Raw genomic sequence first — 18,937 nt, 5'->3', positions numbered from 1 at the left:
TACTATTTATCTTGCCTTCGCTATTAAAAGAGCCACCAGGAATGTTCCTGTGCCTACGTTTTGGTGGAATTAAGTGCCGACTCACACTGGGTGTTTACCCAAGCCTATAGAAGAATTCAAATAATTACAACTTTGTAGACAACAGAGTTCATCAAAATATAATTTGTGGTAGAAAAAGAAAGAAACTACAGAAATCACCAGGGAATAGACAGATCATTAAAGATGCAGTCTTGGGAACTAGTACTTGCATATGGATAAATGCCAATTTTATTTTTATTCATGCCATTTACCAAAACGAAAGCATCAAATAAATAAATAAATAAATAAATAAATAATGTGGTCCGCAGTACAGTATAAGAAAACATAAGCAATACTTCTGTCTGGGCAAGGAAAGAATTCCTAAAAGTGAACATTTGTTAAATAAACCACAATGGAGAACGGAGAAAATGTTTGGGGACAGGGCAATTTTAAATCGCTGAAGACTGAGACACATCACGAACTAAATTACAACTCACATGCTATTTCAGAACAATATTCATAACAAGTACACCATAAAGGGTTAATGACCTTACTGTCCATAGAGTTCACGTAAAATTTGGTGAGAAAAACATTAGCAACCCAACAGAAGAGTTCACAAAACTGTTTTTTATAAAAAGATAAAAGACGTGTGTTTAATGAACATGAAAACATCCTAACCTTACCAGTCATCAAAAGAGAGCAAATGAAAACATGGGACGTCACTTCTCACACAGCACAGGGCACAGATATTTCGCCGTCTGAACTCTGAGACTTGGAGAGAAAGCAGAGAGCACTTCTGCTAAGATACTGGGGACGGCTTCTCCAGGAAGCAGCTCAGTACTGGTCACATAAAACTTTAAAACATTTAGTCCCTTTGAATGTATTTTTACGTTCAGGAATCCATCCCTCGGGAATAATGCAAGATAGAAACAATAATGTACATGTAGCACCTCACGGGGCAGCCTCACGGGGCAGGACAGACCATAGACAGCAGGTGCTCTGTGGGGCCCCACCGTCCATCCACCCCTCTCCCAAGCAGGAGCAGCCATCTGGCCCGTGCGGAGGGGGCTGCAGAGCCTTTAAGCCACAGAACTGGAGAAGCACCACTGTGGACTACCCAGGGTGGTATTCGGGGTGGGGCTGGCCTGGGAAACAGGGGGAGGTGGTCGTGCCACCCGCACTTGACATAGGGAAGCCTCTTGCTGCTCCCCAGGCGGTGAAGCCTGCTGTGGGTTCATCGGGTTGAGCTAGGTGAGGAGTGCTTGTGGGTCGCACCTGCTGGGGGGCAGGAAGAGATGGACAGAGATACGGTCAGTATCAACAGACAAATTAAAGTCCTTACAAGACACACAAGATAGTATCAGACCACATGCACCCCAGTGTTCACAGCAGCAATGGCCACAATCGCTGGACTGTGGAAAGAACCAAGATGCCCTTCAACGGACGAATGGATAAGGAAGATGTGGCCCATATACACTATGGAGTATGATGCCTCCATCAGAAAGGATGAATACCCAACTTCTGTAGCAACATGGACGGGACTGGAAGAGATGATGCTGAGTGAAATAAGTCAAGCAGAGAGAGTCAGTTATATGGTTTCACTTATTTGTGGAGCATAAGGAATAACACGGAGGACACTGGGAGATGGAGAGGAGAACGCAGTTGGGGGAAATCGGAGGGGAAATGAACCATGAGAGACTGTGGACTCTGAGAAACAAACTGAGGGTTTTGGAGGGTTGGGGGTAGGGGGATGGGTGAGCCTGGTGGTGGGTATTAAGGAGGACACGGGTTGCATGGAGCACTGGGCGTTACACGTAAACAGTGAATCATGGGACACTACATCAAGAACTAATGATGTACTGTATGGTGACTAACATCACACAATAAATTTTTTTTTTTAAAGCGTCAGACCAAATGCAGCAAATGGCTAGACATTATTCTTCAGCTCGTGGGAGAATCAGAGCAAAGCATCGGGTACGTTCTGTTCCCGCTATTCTCTCTTCAATCTCCTGTTGCGCTGAGCTAGGAAATTGTTCTTGGCACCCAGGAGAGACAGAATGGGAAGAAACTCGGCTTCGAAGCTCGCGGTGAGATGAAAAGGAGAGCAGGAAACTGGGGCGACCCCACTTTACTGCCCGTGCCCTTGGCTTGAACCAGGCTGTTGGCGTGACTTGATTTCGTCACTTGAAGTTCTTCACAGAGTTGAGGCAGAGACAAAGATCTGGCAGGCTTTGTGGCTGTTCTGCGAGTTCTTCAAGGACATGTGCCGCGGTAGGAAAACACTTAGTAGTCATTGCACGTGGGTTACCCTCTCTGTCCACTGCACGGCCCCTACCATCGCGATTCTCATTTCATCGGGAGTAACTGATGTTCGGGAAGGCCAACTGCCGCGAGACCACCACTTTGCCCCAATCCAGGGACCAGTGTTCAGAAGGTACAACGGCCCCGAGGTTTCATGTGGCCCCCACCAACCAGAAGGAACTGGTAAAAGGAGGTGCTCAAAGCAAGGTTCTTGGCCAGCTCATTCTAGGGAATCACCTCGCTTAAATCTGTAAGGGAATGAAGACTTCTGTTCTACCTTTGTCTTCCTATATTACACATTATAATTTATGTTGCAAGTAAGTTTCCATTCATATACAACGTCCTCAAGAAATAACTCTTCCCTATAGGGTTCAATATCTTTAAAATGTTAAGTAATATTGTCCAAATGTATTTTATTTAGTATTGGTATCTATTGGTATGATACAGTAGTCAATCAAATGCCGCTGAAAGTGTATGTGTTAAAAATAGTTGTAAGTTCTTTTAGGTATAAAAACAAAAAGATAAACCACAAGAAAGTTCTCTAGATTGAATGAAAGCATTTGAAAGCCTTCGGTTGTCCCTTTTGGGCAAACTTATGGACTTGATACCTTGAAAATTTTCTGCTGTAAAATAAAAACCACATCTTTAAAGTTCATAACAGCTTTGTAGGAAAGTAAGAGAAATCCTCAAGTGATAAAACAAAATGGCGCAGGAAACTAGTGGTGAGCCAGCTATGAGTAATGGCTCACTGGAGGCCAATGCCTGTGTCCCCAAACCTTGTGCTTTGGTTTTAAAATCCACACAGAAGCAGAAGAAAATAGCTAGGGCTCTTGGAAGGCTAGACTCTGGCTGGACCTCCTCCTGCAGCAAGAAACTCCAAGAGCCACACTGAGCAAGAGGATGAACACGAGAAATTATCTGTCCTTCAAAGGGAGAAGTTCAGACACAGAGACCGACAGCAAATAGGCGATGACTCGGACACACACAGACACAAAGTCAGAAGCTGGGATTGTCAGACGCAGAGAGAGAGACCTTATGTCCAAGTCTGTGTTCAGGGGGGCCCAAAGTGAAAGAATGACAAGGTTAAATTCATTCCAGAAACAGAAATTTGGTCTAACATTTGAAAATCAATTAGTGAAGTTTGCCATAGGAGTAGATTAAACCAGAAGATCCAAAGATCACTGCAATAGATGCCCAAAAATATTTGATAAATGTTCCCGTCCTGTCAGCTTAAAACCATGAGTGTAGTGGGATTTAAATGGGATCTACTAAAGTCTTTGAGAAAGCATGGTACCAAATGGTAGAACTTAAAATGTTCCTTTTCAAAGATCATTAAGACAATGTTGTCCTGGTACCACATACTGTTTGTTCTAGAGAATTCAGTATGAGTTAAAAATAGAGGGAATGAAAACTTGAAAGGAAAACACAAAATTCCCACAACTTGAACATTATCTACAAAGAATTTCCCTTTAACCCTCTCCGAGTTATTCAGATTGATAACAAGGTTTTTAACACAATTACTAGATATGAGATAATGGATTAAAAATCAATTTGATTTCTATACCCAAGCAATGAAGAGAAAAACTGAATTTTTATATACAGATGCTATTTACAATAGCAACAAAATATACAAGGTGTTAGGAATAAATATAACCAAGTATGTTTAAGATATCTACAGGAAAAATTAAAGAACTTTATTAAAAAACATTTTCAACTTCCCTGAATAGATTGGGAGAGACGCCGTAGTCATGGATGGAAGCACTCAGTGTATTAAAGGTGTCCAATCTTCCCAAACTTCCCTAAATTTTTAACAAGGTGGTTCATTAAGCTTGTCAAGCTGATTCTAAAATGTGTAAGGAGTAGGGTTACAAGCATTCACATGTTCCTGTAGAGGAAGGAGAAGTAAATGTTTCACCAGACAGTGAGATGTGTTAAGCGAAGAGACTACTGCAATGGGGTGACATTGACAAGGTAAATAGAACAGAGGAAGAGAGGCGAGCACGTCTATCCATGTGAACAAGGAGATTTGGCTCATTCAAGCAGTGGGGGAAAGCCAAATATTCAAAACATGCCTCCAAAAGGGTAAGAAAAACGGAACTGAGCCTCTATCACATCCATACATAAGCAGGTGAATAAATGTCAACATGAAAAAGGAAAAGAAAGAAGGAAGGAATGCTTGTGACTTTTACAGTAGGGAATTTTTTTAAAAAGCAAAGCACAAAACCAAAAAGGAAGTTTGATAAATTTGACTCCATGAGAGTTTAGAATTTCTGCTCGTTCAGAAGACAACATAAAGAAAATGAGGAGACGGGAACAAATCAGGAAAATCCATTTTTGCAAAGGATCAGTGGACGGAGGAGGTAAGGACCCCTACAAACCAGGGAGGAAGGACCAACAACCCGGAGGCCGACATGAGCGCCATCTTGATCCCCAGTTCACGGAGGAGGAACGGCAAACGGCCCACCACCCTCCCAAGAACTGCTCTGCGTCGGGGGTGACTGAGGAAACACAAAGTCCAGTCACAAGACGCCATTTGCATCCCTGCGTGCAGGAAAACATAGAGTCAACGATACCTTGCTAGTGGAATTTTTTATTGCATACTTACTTGGGAAAATAATTGTTAAATATGTGTTACAATTAAGAATGGGCAGAATTAAGAATAGAAATTCCATTCCTGGGGTACCTGGGTGTCTCAGTGGGTCAAGCCCTTGCCTTCGACTCAGGTCATGATCTCAGGGTCCTGGGATCGAGTCCCGCGCCGGGCTCTCTGCTCAGCGGGGAGCCTGCTTCCCCCACCACCCACCTCTCTGCCTACTTGTGATCTCTGTCGAATAAAGAAAGAAAAACTTAAAAAAAAAAAAAAGAAATTCCATTCCTGTGTCCAGAGGAATGTGTGTCAGAATATGTGTGCATGTGCGAGTGATTGCTAAACGGTGCTTTAATGGCTAAGAATCACTTAGTTGTTGAACTTACATTTTTTTTAAAGCAAGTAATTCTAAAATAAAAATTTCAAAAAAATTATAAATAGTCAAAACGGCCACCAGCAGAAATGAAACATTATTAGACATGTGTCACCATTAAAATGAATGAATTATGGTTACACTGGCCAAGTTAGACGACTCAAGGACATCTTGTTGATGAGAGACGGAAGGATCACTGGTTGGCTGGGCTCAGGGAAGGGGCGTCAAGGGAGAGTCTTTGTGGGCACGAGGTTTCTCTTCAAGGTCATGAACATGTTCCAGGTTCAGACAATAGCGATTGTTTCACAACCTTGTGATCATGCTAAAAACCTCTGAATGGTACATTTTTAGGCAATATCAATTACATCTCAAGATATAGAACATTGTTTAAAAAAAAAGCAAGTGACAGAAGACTGCAAATAGTGTGATGATGTTTCTAGAATGCTTAAATATAAGCACAATGCAGAAATTTACTATTTAGGCTTACGACATATCATAAAGACAAATCATAACAACAGTAAAAGAATGGTAAAACCCAATTTAGAACGGTGGTAAGGCCAGTCTCTGGACTTCCAAATATTGAATCTGCTCTCTTAGTTAGGGTTGGAACTGAGTACATTGATGTCCCATGACTTATAATTGGCATATATGTTAAACGTCCTTTTGCATGTGTGTACCATGTTGCATAATGTTTTTTTAAAAACCTGTTTCTTAAGGTAAACAAAACAAAATCCCATCCAAAACGTGTGAGAAAAGTTGGAAGAGGAAAACAGGATCTACTTTGTAAGTGTGACAAGTAAGAGATAACCAGTGCCGTGCCCTGTGATTACTCGACCAGTGAGGAACTCAGAAAACCGAGACCCAGGCATGCACACGGGGGTGGGTGGTGGTGGAAAAAGGTGACATGTCTGCAGGATATTTTGCGTGCAAGTAGACGGGCCCTGGCCCTGGACCGGCTGGGAGCGAGCACCGTGAGAACTGCTCGTACATCTCCAGCCGGAGTAACTGAAGTGTCGAGACCCACTTGCCAAGATAAGAAACACCACAAAATTATGTTTAGTCACCGCAGCTCAGTGTTTAACAGTAAGAGATTAGAAACAACAAAAACAGGCAAGCATAAGATGGTAGTTGAATGAGTCATGGTGCATTTGCGCAGAGGAATGGTACGCTTAAAAATGGATGGTTCAAGACACTGGAGACATTTCAAATTTTGCAAGAGGACTAAAGTCTGCCTAGGCACTATGGTTTCCACTTTGCACCATAACGTATCTACTATTTGTGGAGTTCTATATCTGTCTATAATACGTATATTTTTATATCTTTTATATAAAAGATTATATATAAAAATATATATATTTATATATATATTTATATATAAAAATATATAAAATATATATTATATATAAAAGATTTATATATAAAAGAATATATATATATATATATACATATATATAATCTTTTAGATACACTTAGTGATGGCCACACATCCAACAGTATTAGCAATGGTGCTCCCTGGGTGGTACAATGATAACGCGTTTAAATTTTCTTCTATTCACTTTTCCTGGAGTCTAAAAATGTTCTACAATAAGCGATGATGACTCCAATAATCGGAATATATATGTGGCATTTAACACCGCCACTGGAATCGTTGCCAGTCTTTCGAGCATCTGTGAGACGGAGAAGGGACACGGGCTTGGGAGACGCCTGGGGAGCCGCGGGTGCCGCGAGCCGACATGGGAGAGTGGGGGGGGGGGATGTACGTGTGTTATGAAATGATTATGTGGTGGGGGGTTAAAAGCCTCTCCAGGCAATCAAATTCCAGCGTTCACTCCGACACTTTTAATGCACGAGTGTTACACCTTCTTTTCGAGTGGATCCCACCTGATGCCAAGTGAACGCTCAGCCCCGCGCCCGCCTGCAGGAAACCACCCGCGGGCAGAAGGCGTCTCAGGTTTTCAGACAATCTCTTTTCACCGGGTGGGATTCCAGGCACATGCATTTCTCTCTCCTCCAGCGTTCAGCGCATTCTTCCTTGCCTTGCCCTTTTTCCTCCGCGTTCTCCATCCTTCTCTTCTGCTCTCCTACTCTTCTGCTTTTGTAAATAGGAGCATCTTTTGGAATAAATACTACACGTTGGGGCGTCTTCTACAGTTTAACCATGAGGTTCCTTGGGTCCTCTCGCCGAGGTGACATGCTTCAATTGGGGCAGATTTTATGAAATAAAACTCACATCAGACAAAAGAGTGACATTAAATTATTTCCTTTCATACTATCTCATGGTAGGTTTTTGGGAACATTTTGAAGCTTATTGTTTTAGAGCAGGTTCAAGGTCACAGCAACACCGAAAGGCAGGTGTGGTGAGCTGCCCACCCCTTCCCCACCCGGAGGCCCGCATGTGGGCCCTTCCCCGACTGCTATGGTCACTTACCAGGATGGTACAATTTTTACCAAGGATGCATCTTGGAAAGTAGATTTCAGAATAAGAAAGCTGTGTTTGCTCTGAGCTACAGAGACTTGGGGACCCGTCTACTTCAGTACAGAGAGCGCGAGTGAGCCTCTCCCTTCCGGTTCACCCCCCCAGATCGCAGATTTCCCTCGAGATCTACAAAGTACACACTCACGTTCAGTAACTGGAAAATGAATAAAAACGTAAAGAAGACACACGCTTTATCCCGATAGGTTTCTGCAGTTAAAAATCAGAATAAACAAGTTCTACATTACCATACTAGCACAGGAGAAATGACTAAGATTTTATACATTAATCCACTTTCCTGCCAAAATGATTTTTTTTCCTCCCTAGAAACCTGTAGCTTTTTCTGATTGGCTTCACTCATTTTTTGCCTCTAGCCACGGTTAGAAAACAAACCATTGCTTTTCTAGAATTAAATATAGAAATAGTTACTAAATATCTACTAGTTTATACTATGTATCCACTTCATATATATTCTTCCAGGCACAACTTGGCACAAAGAAGAGTCATTTTTTTAGGTGTCAACCTTGTTTGACTCCCCCCCACAGAAGACCTCAATTTCCCTACTTCACTCCGTCCCTTTCCCAGGAGGTATGAGGATGGATTCTTCTAGAAACCTTGAGGGCAGTGAACTCCTATACAGCTCAGAGCTCTGTAACTCATGGTCACACTCACAGTGTCGGTTTCCTGGGTCCCTTCTTTCTCCCCTGCACCCCATCTCTCCCTGTACCCAACACCCACTTCTGCCCTCCCTTCCCACTCATTTGCTGTACCCTCTGGAATTCCCACAGCTCAATCTCAAGAAACACGGCTCTGTATATCCTCGGGCATCGGCCCCCACTCCCTGAACAGAAGGGCCCCGAAGTCTCCATGCTTGTGGTGCACAGAAGGTATGACACAGAACACAAAATAGTAACAACACACATTTATTGACTATTTACAACGTGCAGGCCCTTTATCATTGAAAAAGCTTAATAGCTCGCTTTATTTGAGTTTTTCTGTAATTGCAAGAATGTCCAGTTAGAGGACAAAGTATGCAAGCACCATCCGGAAGGTAGAAGAATAACCCTGACGAGAACGGGTGGAGCACCTGCAAGGGGGTGGGTTCCTCAAGAAAGTGGGTCAAGTCCGCAAAAGCCCAGGCGGGTTCAAGGGCCGTGAAGCGAGTTCTCTCAGGCTGAGGAGAGCCCGCCAGCCTGCAGCACCGAGGATGGGGGGAAAGGTCGGGCACGGTTTCTGTCTGTTCCACAATGACGTCAATGCTCGTCCCGCGTGGTCAGTGGCACCTGACAGTCGGCTAATGGCACAAAGTTTGGAAATTCTTGGCCGGAGCTCTCACCGGGAGCTGCTGCATAAACAAGTCGCATCTACCCCAGGTACTGTGTGAGCAAGTTCTAACAAGCTGTCAGCTTGAGAGTCAAGGAAAGGGATTCTGACCCGTGTTCCAAAAATGCAAAAGCAGAAGAGAGATAGCAAGACGACACTTTGGGGGAAAGTTGGGAATGGGGGTTCTACGATTTACAACAAAGCAGAACCGTGAGATTGAAAGGAATGGTGGGGACCCCGTGTCCGGACATGTCTGAGGCCCCCAGGAGCTCCGTGCCAGGGACTCCCCCAGCGTGATCAGGGGCACATGTAGATCTCTCCTTGTCCCTGTCCCTGTCCCACACAAGGGACCCCCTGGCTGGAGCCTCTCTGGTCACCAACTGTGGATGCCAACACAAGCAACACTGAGGGAAGGGGTCTCGAGCGCTCTGGCCTTTATGAGGGCTGGCCCCAGCTCAGTGGCCACCTTCACAGCTGCTGTTAAACCCAACCTGCCATGGGCATCAGGCTCCTGCCCACAGCAAAGCCCCTCCTGACAGACACCTGCTCCCACACGCTTGCGCTAAGCGGTCCGTGCCTTTCAACCAGCCCCGTTTTCCTTTTTTGTTTCCCAAACACTTCTAGTACATTCTTCGTGTCATTCCACTGTACACCTGAGTCTGTGTCCTGTGGGGACCCCAGTTCCATCCTGAGGACGCTGCTGCCCTTTGCCCCCAGGACCGGCGTGTTCTCCAACTCAGCTCTCTGGCTCCTGGTGTCCCTGGTGACCCCCAGGGCTTTGCCGGCACAGGCACAGGGAAGTGCCGCACCCATGGCATTTCCTCCGCAGAGACCCTGGCCAGTCTTCCATGTGCCCCTGGGCTGCGTTCCAACCTCATCCCTGCCGATGCCCAGGGGGAAGCACTCTTGCCGTGGAGGTCAAGCCCCACTTCACGGGAGGATTCCCCACCATTGTCCCTGGCTGTGCTTCATCACTGCGGCTGCCGGCGGCCACCACACTCCCCTCTGCTCACTGTCGGGACTCCTCCCCCAGTGGTTTCCTCCCACTTCAAAGGCTGCTCCTGCCCAGGACCCTCTGTGGGTTCTTCTCCCATTGCCTGTCAGTGCTGGCGTGGTCTGGGCAGCTGTGACCGCCTCTCACTCACCCTCCCAGCCCGGCACCCAGTTAAATGCAGCTCTGGGCCCCGGCCCCCCAAACTGATCCCCTGTCCAAACCTGTCCGTCTGAAGGTCTGCTGACCTCTTCCCTGGGGTGGCTGACAGCTCTGTCCCACCCCTCGTGTCTAGAATCATTCACTCCATGCTCCCTCCCCAACCTTCTCTCAGGAGAGGGCACTGCAGGTCCCAGTCACCATGCAAGACTTTCCAGGAGCCATTTCTGACTCCCCCCTCTTTCTGCACACCCGAACCATCCCAAGGACAACTGAGCCATTCATTAGAGCTAAAATTATTTTCACATCTTTGACTATTTAATAGGTTCTTGTGTTACAAAATCCAGAAAACCCCAAAAGTCATTTGGCACAATGGCGGTCCTCACCCCACTTCCCACCCCCCCAACCCAGGTCTGCACTGTCACCAGCCTTGAGAGTATGGTTCCAGAGTGTCTGTGTGTGTACACACACATTTCCTTTTTATAAAAATAGCAGCATTCCATTAAACACACTGTTCTGTGACGTCTATCTCACCTTGCAGTGTATTCTCCAATGGGATTGCGGTCAGTGTAGATAGAGCTGCACTGTTCCCGTCGCAGAACATTCTGGTATGCATTAATACTACCCTTATACCTGCTAGGTTTTATGCGGATGTGTCCTGTTTATGAAATGGGCACTTGGTTCTCATCATTAAAATGTTTTCATTATGATTATATTTAAAATTATAATCCAGTCTTGATTAGGGACACCATCTGTCTACTTCCTTGCGAGCTAATATCGATGGCTAGATACATAGAGGAACAGACAACGTTTGATCAGTCCCAAATTGTTGGCATTCAACTTGCTTCCAAGTTTTTGGTATCCCAGGCGAGCCTGCAACAAATACACCTGCATACGTACATGTGATTTCACACAGCCGTATTTCTTTCCGGTCCAGTCATTAATGCGATCAACACCCTTGTAGAGAAATCGCCTCGTGTATGCACGAGTAATTCCTAGATGTTAAACCGTGGGTCAAGGACCGTGGGCATTTGCCATCCGGGTAGATTCGGAGAAAGGTCTGGGCGCACGCGCTTCTGTTGGTGCCCCTGCAGTCCGCTGTGGGAACCCCTCCTGACATTCTGGCAAACATGCTGTGCTATCAAACTTCTTAGTCTGAGCCAATCTGATAGGTGAATGATTGTACCACTTTGTGGTTTTAATTTGCATTTATCTTATTACGGGAAAGGTTAAGCAGGCTTCGGTAATTTCCAGACTTTCTGTTGCTTATTTAGTTTATCGTGATATTTGTGTTCAGACCCGTTGCCCATTTTTGGATTCTTGATTGTGGTCTTACGGGACCCCTCAGGTACTGACTAAAGACAGAACTAAAGCATTACCTGTGATACAGCTGTGATTACCTCCCCTCACAGAATTCTGGTTTAGGAAGTCAAATTCATCCAAATTTCTTTCATTTTCTCTTAAACTCTATGGTTTCATGGTTTAATACTGAAATCTTTGGTTCAACTGACATTTCGGTGAAAGCAGACAGACATGCAAGCTTAACGAGTCTTCAGATGTATGTCCCGGTATGCCAGCCCCGTTTAGTGACAAGTTGTCTTCTATCCTGGTGAAGTGTAGCGCCCACTTGGGAAATGCACCAGGTCCCCCCCACCCCAGGCGGTCGCTCTAGCTGTGGACGGAGCACAACGGGCCCTCCGATTCGGCTATTTGCATACACGTCCCCTTCTTCCCGGCGGACTGTGAGCTTCCTGAGGGCGCTGCCAGGGCTGGAAACTTCATTCCATCTCCTTACCGGCTCATTGGTTAGCCTGCCTTGTGACACGTGTGCCAGGCAAGGACGTGAACATCTTGGCTCAGAGACTTGGGGTGGGCCTTGCTTCTACTCCACCCGAGCCCCAGGGGGGTGGCCTGGAGAGACCCAGTGTACCTGCTTCTGTGTGAGGTTGTCCCAGCTGACTCTCGGGGGCTTGGAGAGCGCACCTCCTTTGTAGCTTGAGATAGCAAGTTTGCTGTTTGTCCGTTTGTCCGTTTGTCCGGGAGGGAGCTGTCGCTTTCTCTGTTGGGGTGGTTGTCTGCAAACCCGTCCCTAGAGAGGCTTAAGTGAAGGGTGGCCACTGTTTACCACTCATTCACGAACCCAGCAGGAGCCGTCGGAGCAGGAGTGAGCCTGGGAAGACCGTCCCTCCCAGCAGGCCCACTGGGTGGTGACTGTAGGTTTGCGTTGTTGGGGGTTTGCATTTTTGTCCCCAGAGGACCCCACACAGTGTCTAGCACAAAGTGAATGCTGAAAAATATTGATAAATTTTCCAGAATCAAATATTTCATTGGTTATTAGGGATTTATCACCAGATAACATAACCAGAAACCATGTATCCCACATCATTCCACACTGTGCAAACAGCTCCTCCGCCTGGAGCCTGGGGCGGGCTCAGCACACGGGCCTTTTAAAAATTAACCTAACACTGGACTAAATAGAATTAGTCATGTTTGTCTAATTAAAACTGATTTCCATGAAACAAAATTTGGAGACTGTATTTACTAGTTTCATTCCCTCGGAAGGGTTCAGCAGGTAACTTGGAAGGCGGGCTCTGGGTATAAGTGCCCTTAATCTATTTTAAATGAATGTGCCTTAGTTATAAAATGGGCACTTGGTTATTATCACTAAAATGTTTTAATGATGCATTGTCATGTCTGAAACTGTAATCCAGTCATGACTAGGAACACCATCCAGTAAAGAAAGCTGGGAGACCAAAAAAAGGGTTTGTCCCCCTATGAAATTAGCTGCAGATTGCAAACACCATTCAGGAGGCAGAAAAGGGAACTGGATTAAGAATGTAAAGGGAAGGGGCGCCTTGGTGGCTCAGTCGGTTAAGCAGGTGCCTTTGGCTCAGGTCGTGATCCCAGGGTCATGGGATTGAGCCCCACATTGGATTCTCTGCTCAGTGGGGAGCCTGCTTCTCCCTTTCCCTCTGCCTGCTGCTGTCTACTTGTGATCTCTCTCCGTCTCTCTAATAAATAAAGTCTTTAAAAAAAAATGGGACAAGTTCGCCCAAGAGTGTTTACTAAAAAAAATAATAATAATAATTAAAAAAAGAATGTAAAAGGAAGAGAAGAACCAATGGGAACAGCAGTGAGATTCAACAGCACATGGTTAGTTTCCATGTTAACTACTCAGCGCCTAACATCAAGCACAACAAATCAAGACACCTTAAAAGAGATTCATTTTGAAGTCGCCTCAATGTACCTTGTACTCCTTCTCGTGTTCTCGTGTATCTCCTTTCTTTCTTGTGGTGCAAACAAAATCATAATCGGACAATGCTGCTACTTAGCAAGCTGAAATTCAGTTTTTTTTTTTTCATCCCTCCTTGTCCTACAATTTTTCTGAACATGTAATGTGATGTGGTGGGAGATGGTTTGTAAAACCTTTGTGCTCAGAGATGAAAATCACTTTCTCTGCCATATATTATTGGCAAGAAGAGGCTAAAATAGCAATATTAGGAATTAAAATCAACTGTTAAGAAAATTAAGAACATGCCAGATGATGGTCATAATAACAAAAAACAATTTTTGTTTCCAAATTATGAGACAATATCAAATAAAAGGTAGAGAAAAAAAGAAACTTCTTGAACATTAATCATTTAAGGAAATAATGCCTTATTATTTAGATAGAAAACCAAAAGGGCAAAGACTTACATTCTAGATAATTCCTAAAATACATTTGAAGCTTAACAAATACTGAACATATGTTTAGTGATTTTTATATTTTGGACTGAGGAAGATACAAATTCACCTGAGTAGTAAAGGATATCCCTCCTTTCCTATTATTCTATAATTAAAAAACAGTGTGACTTTAATCAATGGGGCCAAATGGCTACAAGCATATTGATTTCCTTTTTAATTCATCCTAGAAGGGGTATGGGTGCCATGTTGAAATTGTAATACACTCTCGGCGTGTAGAAATGTTAAAATCAGGTACAAGTTTACCAAAATAAAAACAGAAAAACATCAGCTCTCAAAATAGCAATATACTTCATTTTCTGTTTGCTTTTAGTAGCAGTGATAAATATAGCTTTTTAGTTTTTCTATTTACCACGTAAAAAGGCATTCTCGCAGTATAAAATGTAATTTCAAGACAACTTTTATATAGAATTCTCATTTTTTCCATGTTTTAGCAAGACGAGAGACTGAAATCTTAATAAAGAACCAGCAAAGGTGAAATTCTGGCCGGTATTTACACTCAAAGTGGTCATTCTTGGAACGAGCTCATTTGAACCGACCTTTCCACCCAACACTCAACAGCCAGCAGGAAAGGTCCTAAGAGCATCGTTGTTATTTTCTTGCAAACCTCGCTAACTCGTATTTCCTCAGGCCGGTTCAGTCGATATCGTTTGCTCTGAAGTGTTCTAGACAAGGAAAAAGTATAGTAACTACGTGAGCAGTTAATCGTTCTTCTTACAATCGTACGTGGGCACATAGCACACGTGAGTGGGATCGAAAGACTGAGGTTCCATTCCCACTTGCGCTGGAATCATGTCTTTACACGGTGTCAGCATCATGGGATAATTACATATATTTCACTCGTCCCATAAGCCGGTAAGAATCAAATGGCGTAACATACCTGCATATACTGATAAGCTGCCCTTACCAGTTATAATATTGCTTTTTCCATATGGGCATTTTTTTTCATCCACAGGTAAATGTACCTGGAAGACACGCTTGGTGGCAAAGAAATTGAGTCTTCTGATCTCGCTCTATTTAGACAGAGAACTTACCTCGAAGTGGCATTAACTTGAGCATCTCTATTATTTTGCACTGCCTGAGGACGAATTAGAACAATTAAAAAGAAGGTGTAATTTATACATTTAGAGTTGATAAATAAGTCAAGTGTATAAGTTCAAATTATTTCAGTAAAAAATAGCCACATTGGACATTTATTAACTGCCATTTATTGTTTATAGCTTAAGTGTTTTTGTTATTCTTAGCTTTTAAGATATATTTTCTTTCCCACCCATGCTTTTTCAAATTTTGCTTTTCAATATCCTTGAAGATGACCAGCATTTATTCTCAAAAAATTTGAGACTGGTAGGTCAATGTAGTGAAGAAATATGATAAAAAAAAAAAGTTTGCTTGCAAGACAAGCAAATCTTGATTGTAAACTCATGTTTACTCCAAAATAGTCCTGAGTTTAGATCCTTGTTTGTTTTAACTTTGCTGGCTAGGTGGCTTTCTAAGCTCTTAAAAGAACACTGATGTTCATTTTTTATCCACTGACTGTTCTTGTAAATACATATGCAAATTGAGATATGAAATGGATTTTAAATTTGAGTGTATTAGCTTGATACTTCCCCAGGCATAAAAAAAATAAGTTTTTCAACTGAAGGAGCCTTTCGTTTGTCCCCTGATAACGCCCCGGGGGGCTCACGGCCGGCATTTCTTTGTTTTCTCTCTCATTGTTTCTAGCAGCTTATTTAAAGACTGGTGCAAAGCAAATGGATGTTAGGTTGTCACCAACTTTCTGCCCCTACTCTGACTGCAACGTCTTGCAAAAAAGCCTGCTCTGCCTTAGGAAAAAGCGTTGCCAGTTGGTGGCACCATTCACAAGACCGGGTCACATTTCGCTGTTATCTTTAGGTTGGATTTCAAAACAACTCTAGAAAACAGACTCAAAGGCGAGCCTAGAAACAGCACGTGAACCGCAGAAAAGTAGAAGGTTTCTGACTACAATCCAGTTCCACAAAACCCCGGAGCATCTGGCAGAAAGCAGGGTGGCTCGTGTCCTACTTACCTCCCGAGCGGTTTACACACAGGGCGAAAGCTCGCTGGAGAGCAAACAGTGGGATCAACTGAACGCAGGCTGATCTCTGCTTCCTAACATTTGCTCTGTTCAAGGACACAGGGCGCTCCTCACTGCTCCTTCCGCCTCCCTCCTAGAAAATAGAGCTGTGTCATTTTAGAGATTTTTTTTTCTTTTATGTCATCTGCTCATGATCTCTAGATTGAGAAGCAGACAAATCTGTTCTGCTCTGACAGAAAGCCACAATAGCAACAAACAAACAACATTTTGACCCAGCAGCTCGGACACTGGCAGCCAGCACTACCCAGGGCACCAGTCTGGTCATGCAAAATGTGAGTGTGTTAGGCTACAGGGCCAAGTATGCCAAGAGGGATATTCTAAGAAGGAACGCCCCTTTTTTTTCACGGTACAGTAATGTTATACAGTCATTAATGTAAAATTTTTATTTTGATCATGGAAAGTCCACGAGGAAAAAAAGGTGGTTGTTTTTTTCAATTTAGAAACATATTCTCAAAATTCTAACACAACAACATCCAGAGGTGAACTGATAAAAATGTTAAGTCACTAACTATAGTCACTTTGTAATTGGTGGTTTATATGTTTAAATTTCTTCAACATAATTATATTTAAAATGAAAATGTTTTCGGTATTGGGTGAGCTGTGCTTGTTCCTACAACATAACTGAGTGTTTTCCTAAAAGAGCATTAATTCAGTGCATACATTTTTCAGAAGAATTCTTATTTTTAAGTTATATTAAAAGTTACAGTAGTCTGCTCCACCAAATATGCCCATGAAAGTCATTTATTTTAGAAAATCCCTCTTTCAGAAAATCCCTCCTCCCTAATGAATATTTAAGAAAGATGTACGTATTCTTAATGAATGAGCAACATAAACGCCTAAGTCGGAAGCCTTTATAATTTCCAAGGAACCAATCTGATCTATTAACAAACCCTGATTCCTCAGACATTTGGAATGCCATGCATAGATAGTAAGCTATCCAAACAGTACGTACATTCTCTCATGTCAATCATTCTGTTGCACACAATTAGCATGTTACAAAATTCTTGTGAAATTTCAGTTGAAACATATTAGCAAATATATTGGTGGGAAAAAAAAAGAACACAACAGCTATGAAAGTACAGGAAGTCCTCTTATGAATTCTAGATGAGGAAAAAGGCTGTCTTTGCATGGCTCATTCATCAGAGAAAGAGAACTGTATTAAATGAGCTACTGAAATACATTATTTAACAAAGCAAACTGTGATAAAATGCTGTCCCTTTTTTGAAAGACTAACCAGGGGGACGCCTGGGTGGCTCAGTGGGTTAAAGCCTCTGCCTTCAGCTCAGGTCATGATCCCAGGGTCCTGGGATCGAGCCCCACATCGGGCTCTCTGCTCAGCAGGGAGCCTGCTTCCTCCTCTCTCTCTGCCTGCTTGTGATCACTGTCTGTCAAATAAATAAATAAAAATCTTAAAAAAAAAAGACTAAGTCTTCTGACATAAGGCTCTGAGGTTCAAATCTATACCTCTTCCTAAAGCATATTTTATGTTAAGTTATTTTGTTTTTTTCCCATAAAGCACATTTTAAATCGAAGCTATTGTAACTGTTTGCATAGTGTTCCACTTAACTATCTGCTCAGACCGTTTTTAGATGCAGCTCATCCAGATAGGAAAAACTGTCAAAACTACTGGGTTAAGAATTACAAAGGGGGAAAAAAAAAAAAAGCCAAAAACCCCCCAAGCACTAAATGCTATCTACTTTTGTCCTCCTAGGTGGGTCTGCCTTCCATGAACCAGCGAAGAGAAGGATGCTTACTCTTATTTGTATTATTATTATTTGTGTTATGGATGTGATGCATTTTTAATGTCTACCTTTTTATGAAACTGACTGCTTTGTGAAAGGTCACTAAAGGATCCCAGGAAGGACATTTCTTTTAAAAATTTATTTATTTATTTATTTGAGAGAGAGAGACAGTGAGAGAGAGCATGAGCTAGGAGAAGGTCAGAGGGAGAAGCAGACTCCCCACAGAGCTGGGAGCCTGATGTGGGACTCGATCCCGGGATTCCGGGATCATGACCTGAGCCGAAGGCAGTCGTCCAACCAACTGAGCCACCCAGGCGTCCTGAAGGACATTTGTTTTAATCAAAGAATCATTGTGTAGGATTCTATGTAAACAAAACAGAAAGGACAAACAAAAAACACTCCTGGCTAAAAGATATGGCCATTTAGTTATCCGTAAAACCAAGGAGAACTTCCAATGAAGGATCTTGGACCACGAGAAAAAATTTCACCCAGGCTGCTGGCTGGCAACAGGCCATGCGAAACAGCACCCAGCCCTGCATGGAGAGCTGGTTGACAGATGTTATTAGCTGACTTTTGCTGAAAAAGTACGGGAGAACAGTTGGAAAATCACAAGGTGTCGGACAAGCTTTAAATAAATAAATAGCTTATTTGGCAGTAGAAAGGGAGAAAGACAATGAGCTCCTTCGTTGAGGAAGAAGACAGGGGTACTTCTAATTACAGAGTTCCTTACTGTTGGTTTCACAGGCTGACTTCTTAGTGAGAATGGAAATTGTGCCTCCCACCCTTGTATTTAGAGGTTCTAGGACTTGAGAATGACAATTAGTTTGCAGTTTTGCTCCAGATTTGTGATCTTCCTGGTATGAGAATACCACTGATGTAGGTGAGAGCTCGTCACCCTCCTCCCTTGGTGACAGAGGCAGCACGTGGAGAAAGTGCCAAGTGCCGACTTAGGGCTTCTAACACCTTGACTTGAATATGGCATTTAACACTAGAAAAGCCCTAAGGAAAAAAACAAACACTCCACAGATGACACTTGTTAACGTCTGAGGGGTACAGCAAACAAGATTCAGAGAATATGTGAAAATCTAATTTTGTAGGATAGGCCAGAGACAA

General features: G+C 43.3%; 1 long non-coding RNA gene across 2 annotated transcripts in view; it reads right to left on the bottom strand.

The window, feature by feature from the left end:
• Positions 1-17,424, bottom strand: part of LOC125094826 (uncharacterized) — a 31,664-nt gene extending 14,240 nt beyond the window's left edge. Inside the window, exons 1-3 of one of the 2 annotated variants that reach the window (XR_007125713.1) lie at positions 16,014-17,424; positions 14,506-15,044; positions 10,638-12,512 (exon numbers count right to left, since the gene is read on the bottom strand). This is a non-coding gene — a long non-coding RNA (uncharacterized LOC125094826). Of the gene's footprint in view, positions 1-10,637; positions 12,513-14,505; positions 15,045-16,013 lie in introns of those variants that run through there. The other variant, XR_007125714.1, reaches the window with a different exon arrangement.
• Between the last annotated feature and the right edge of the window lie 1,513 nt (positions 17,425-18,937).

Source organism: Lutra lutra, chromosome 3 (genome assembly GCF_902655055.1).
Source record: "Lutra lutra chromosome 3, mLutLut1.2, whole genome shotgun sequence".
Lineage (NCBI taxonomy): Eukaryota > Metazoa > Chordata > Mammalia > Carnivora > Mustelidae > Lutra > Lutra lutra.
Note: the sequence above shows the minus strand (reverse complement) of the source record. Positions and strands in the feature narration are given on the sequence as shown.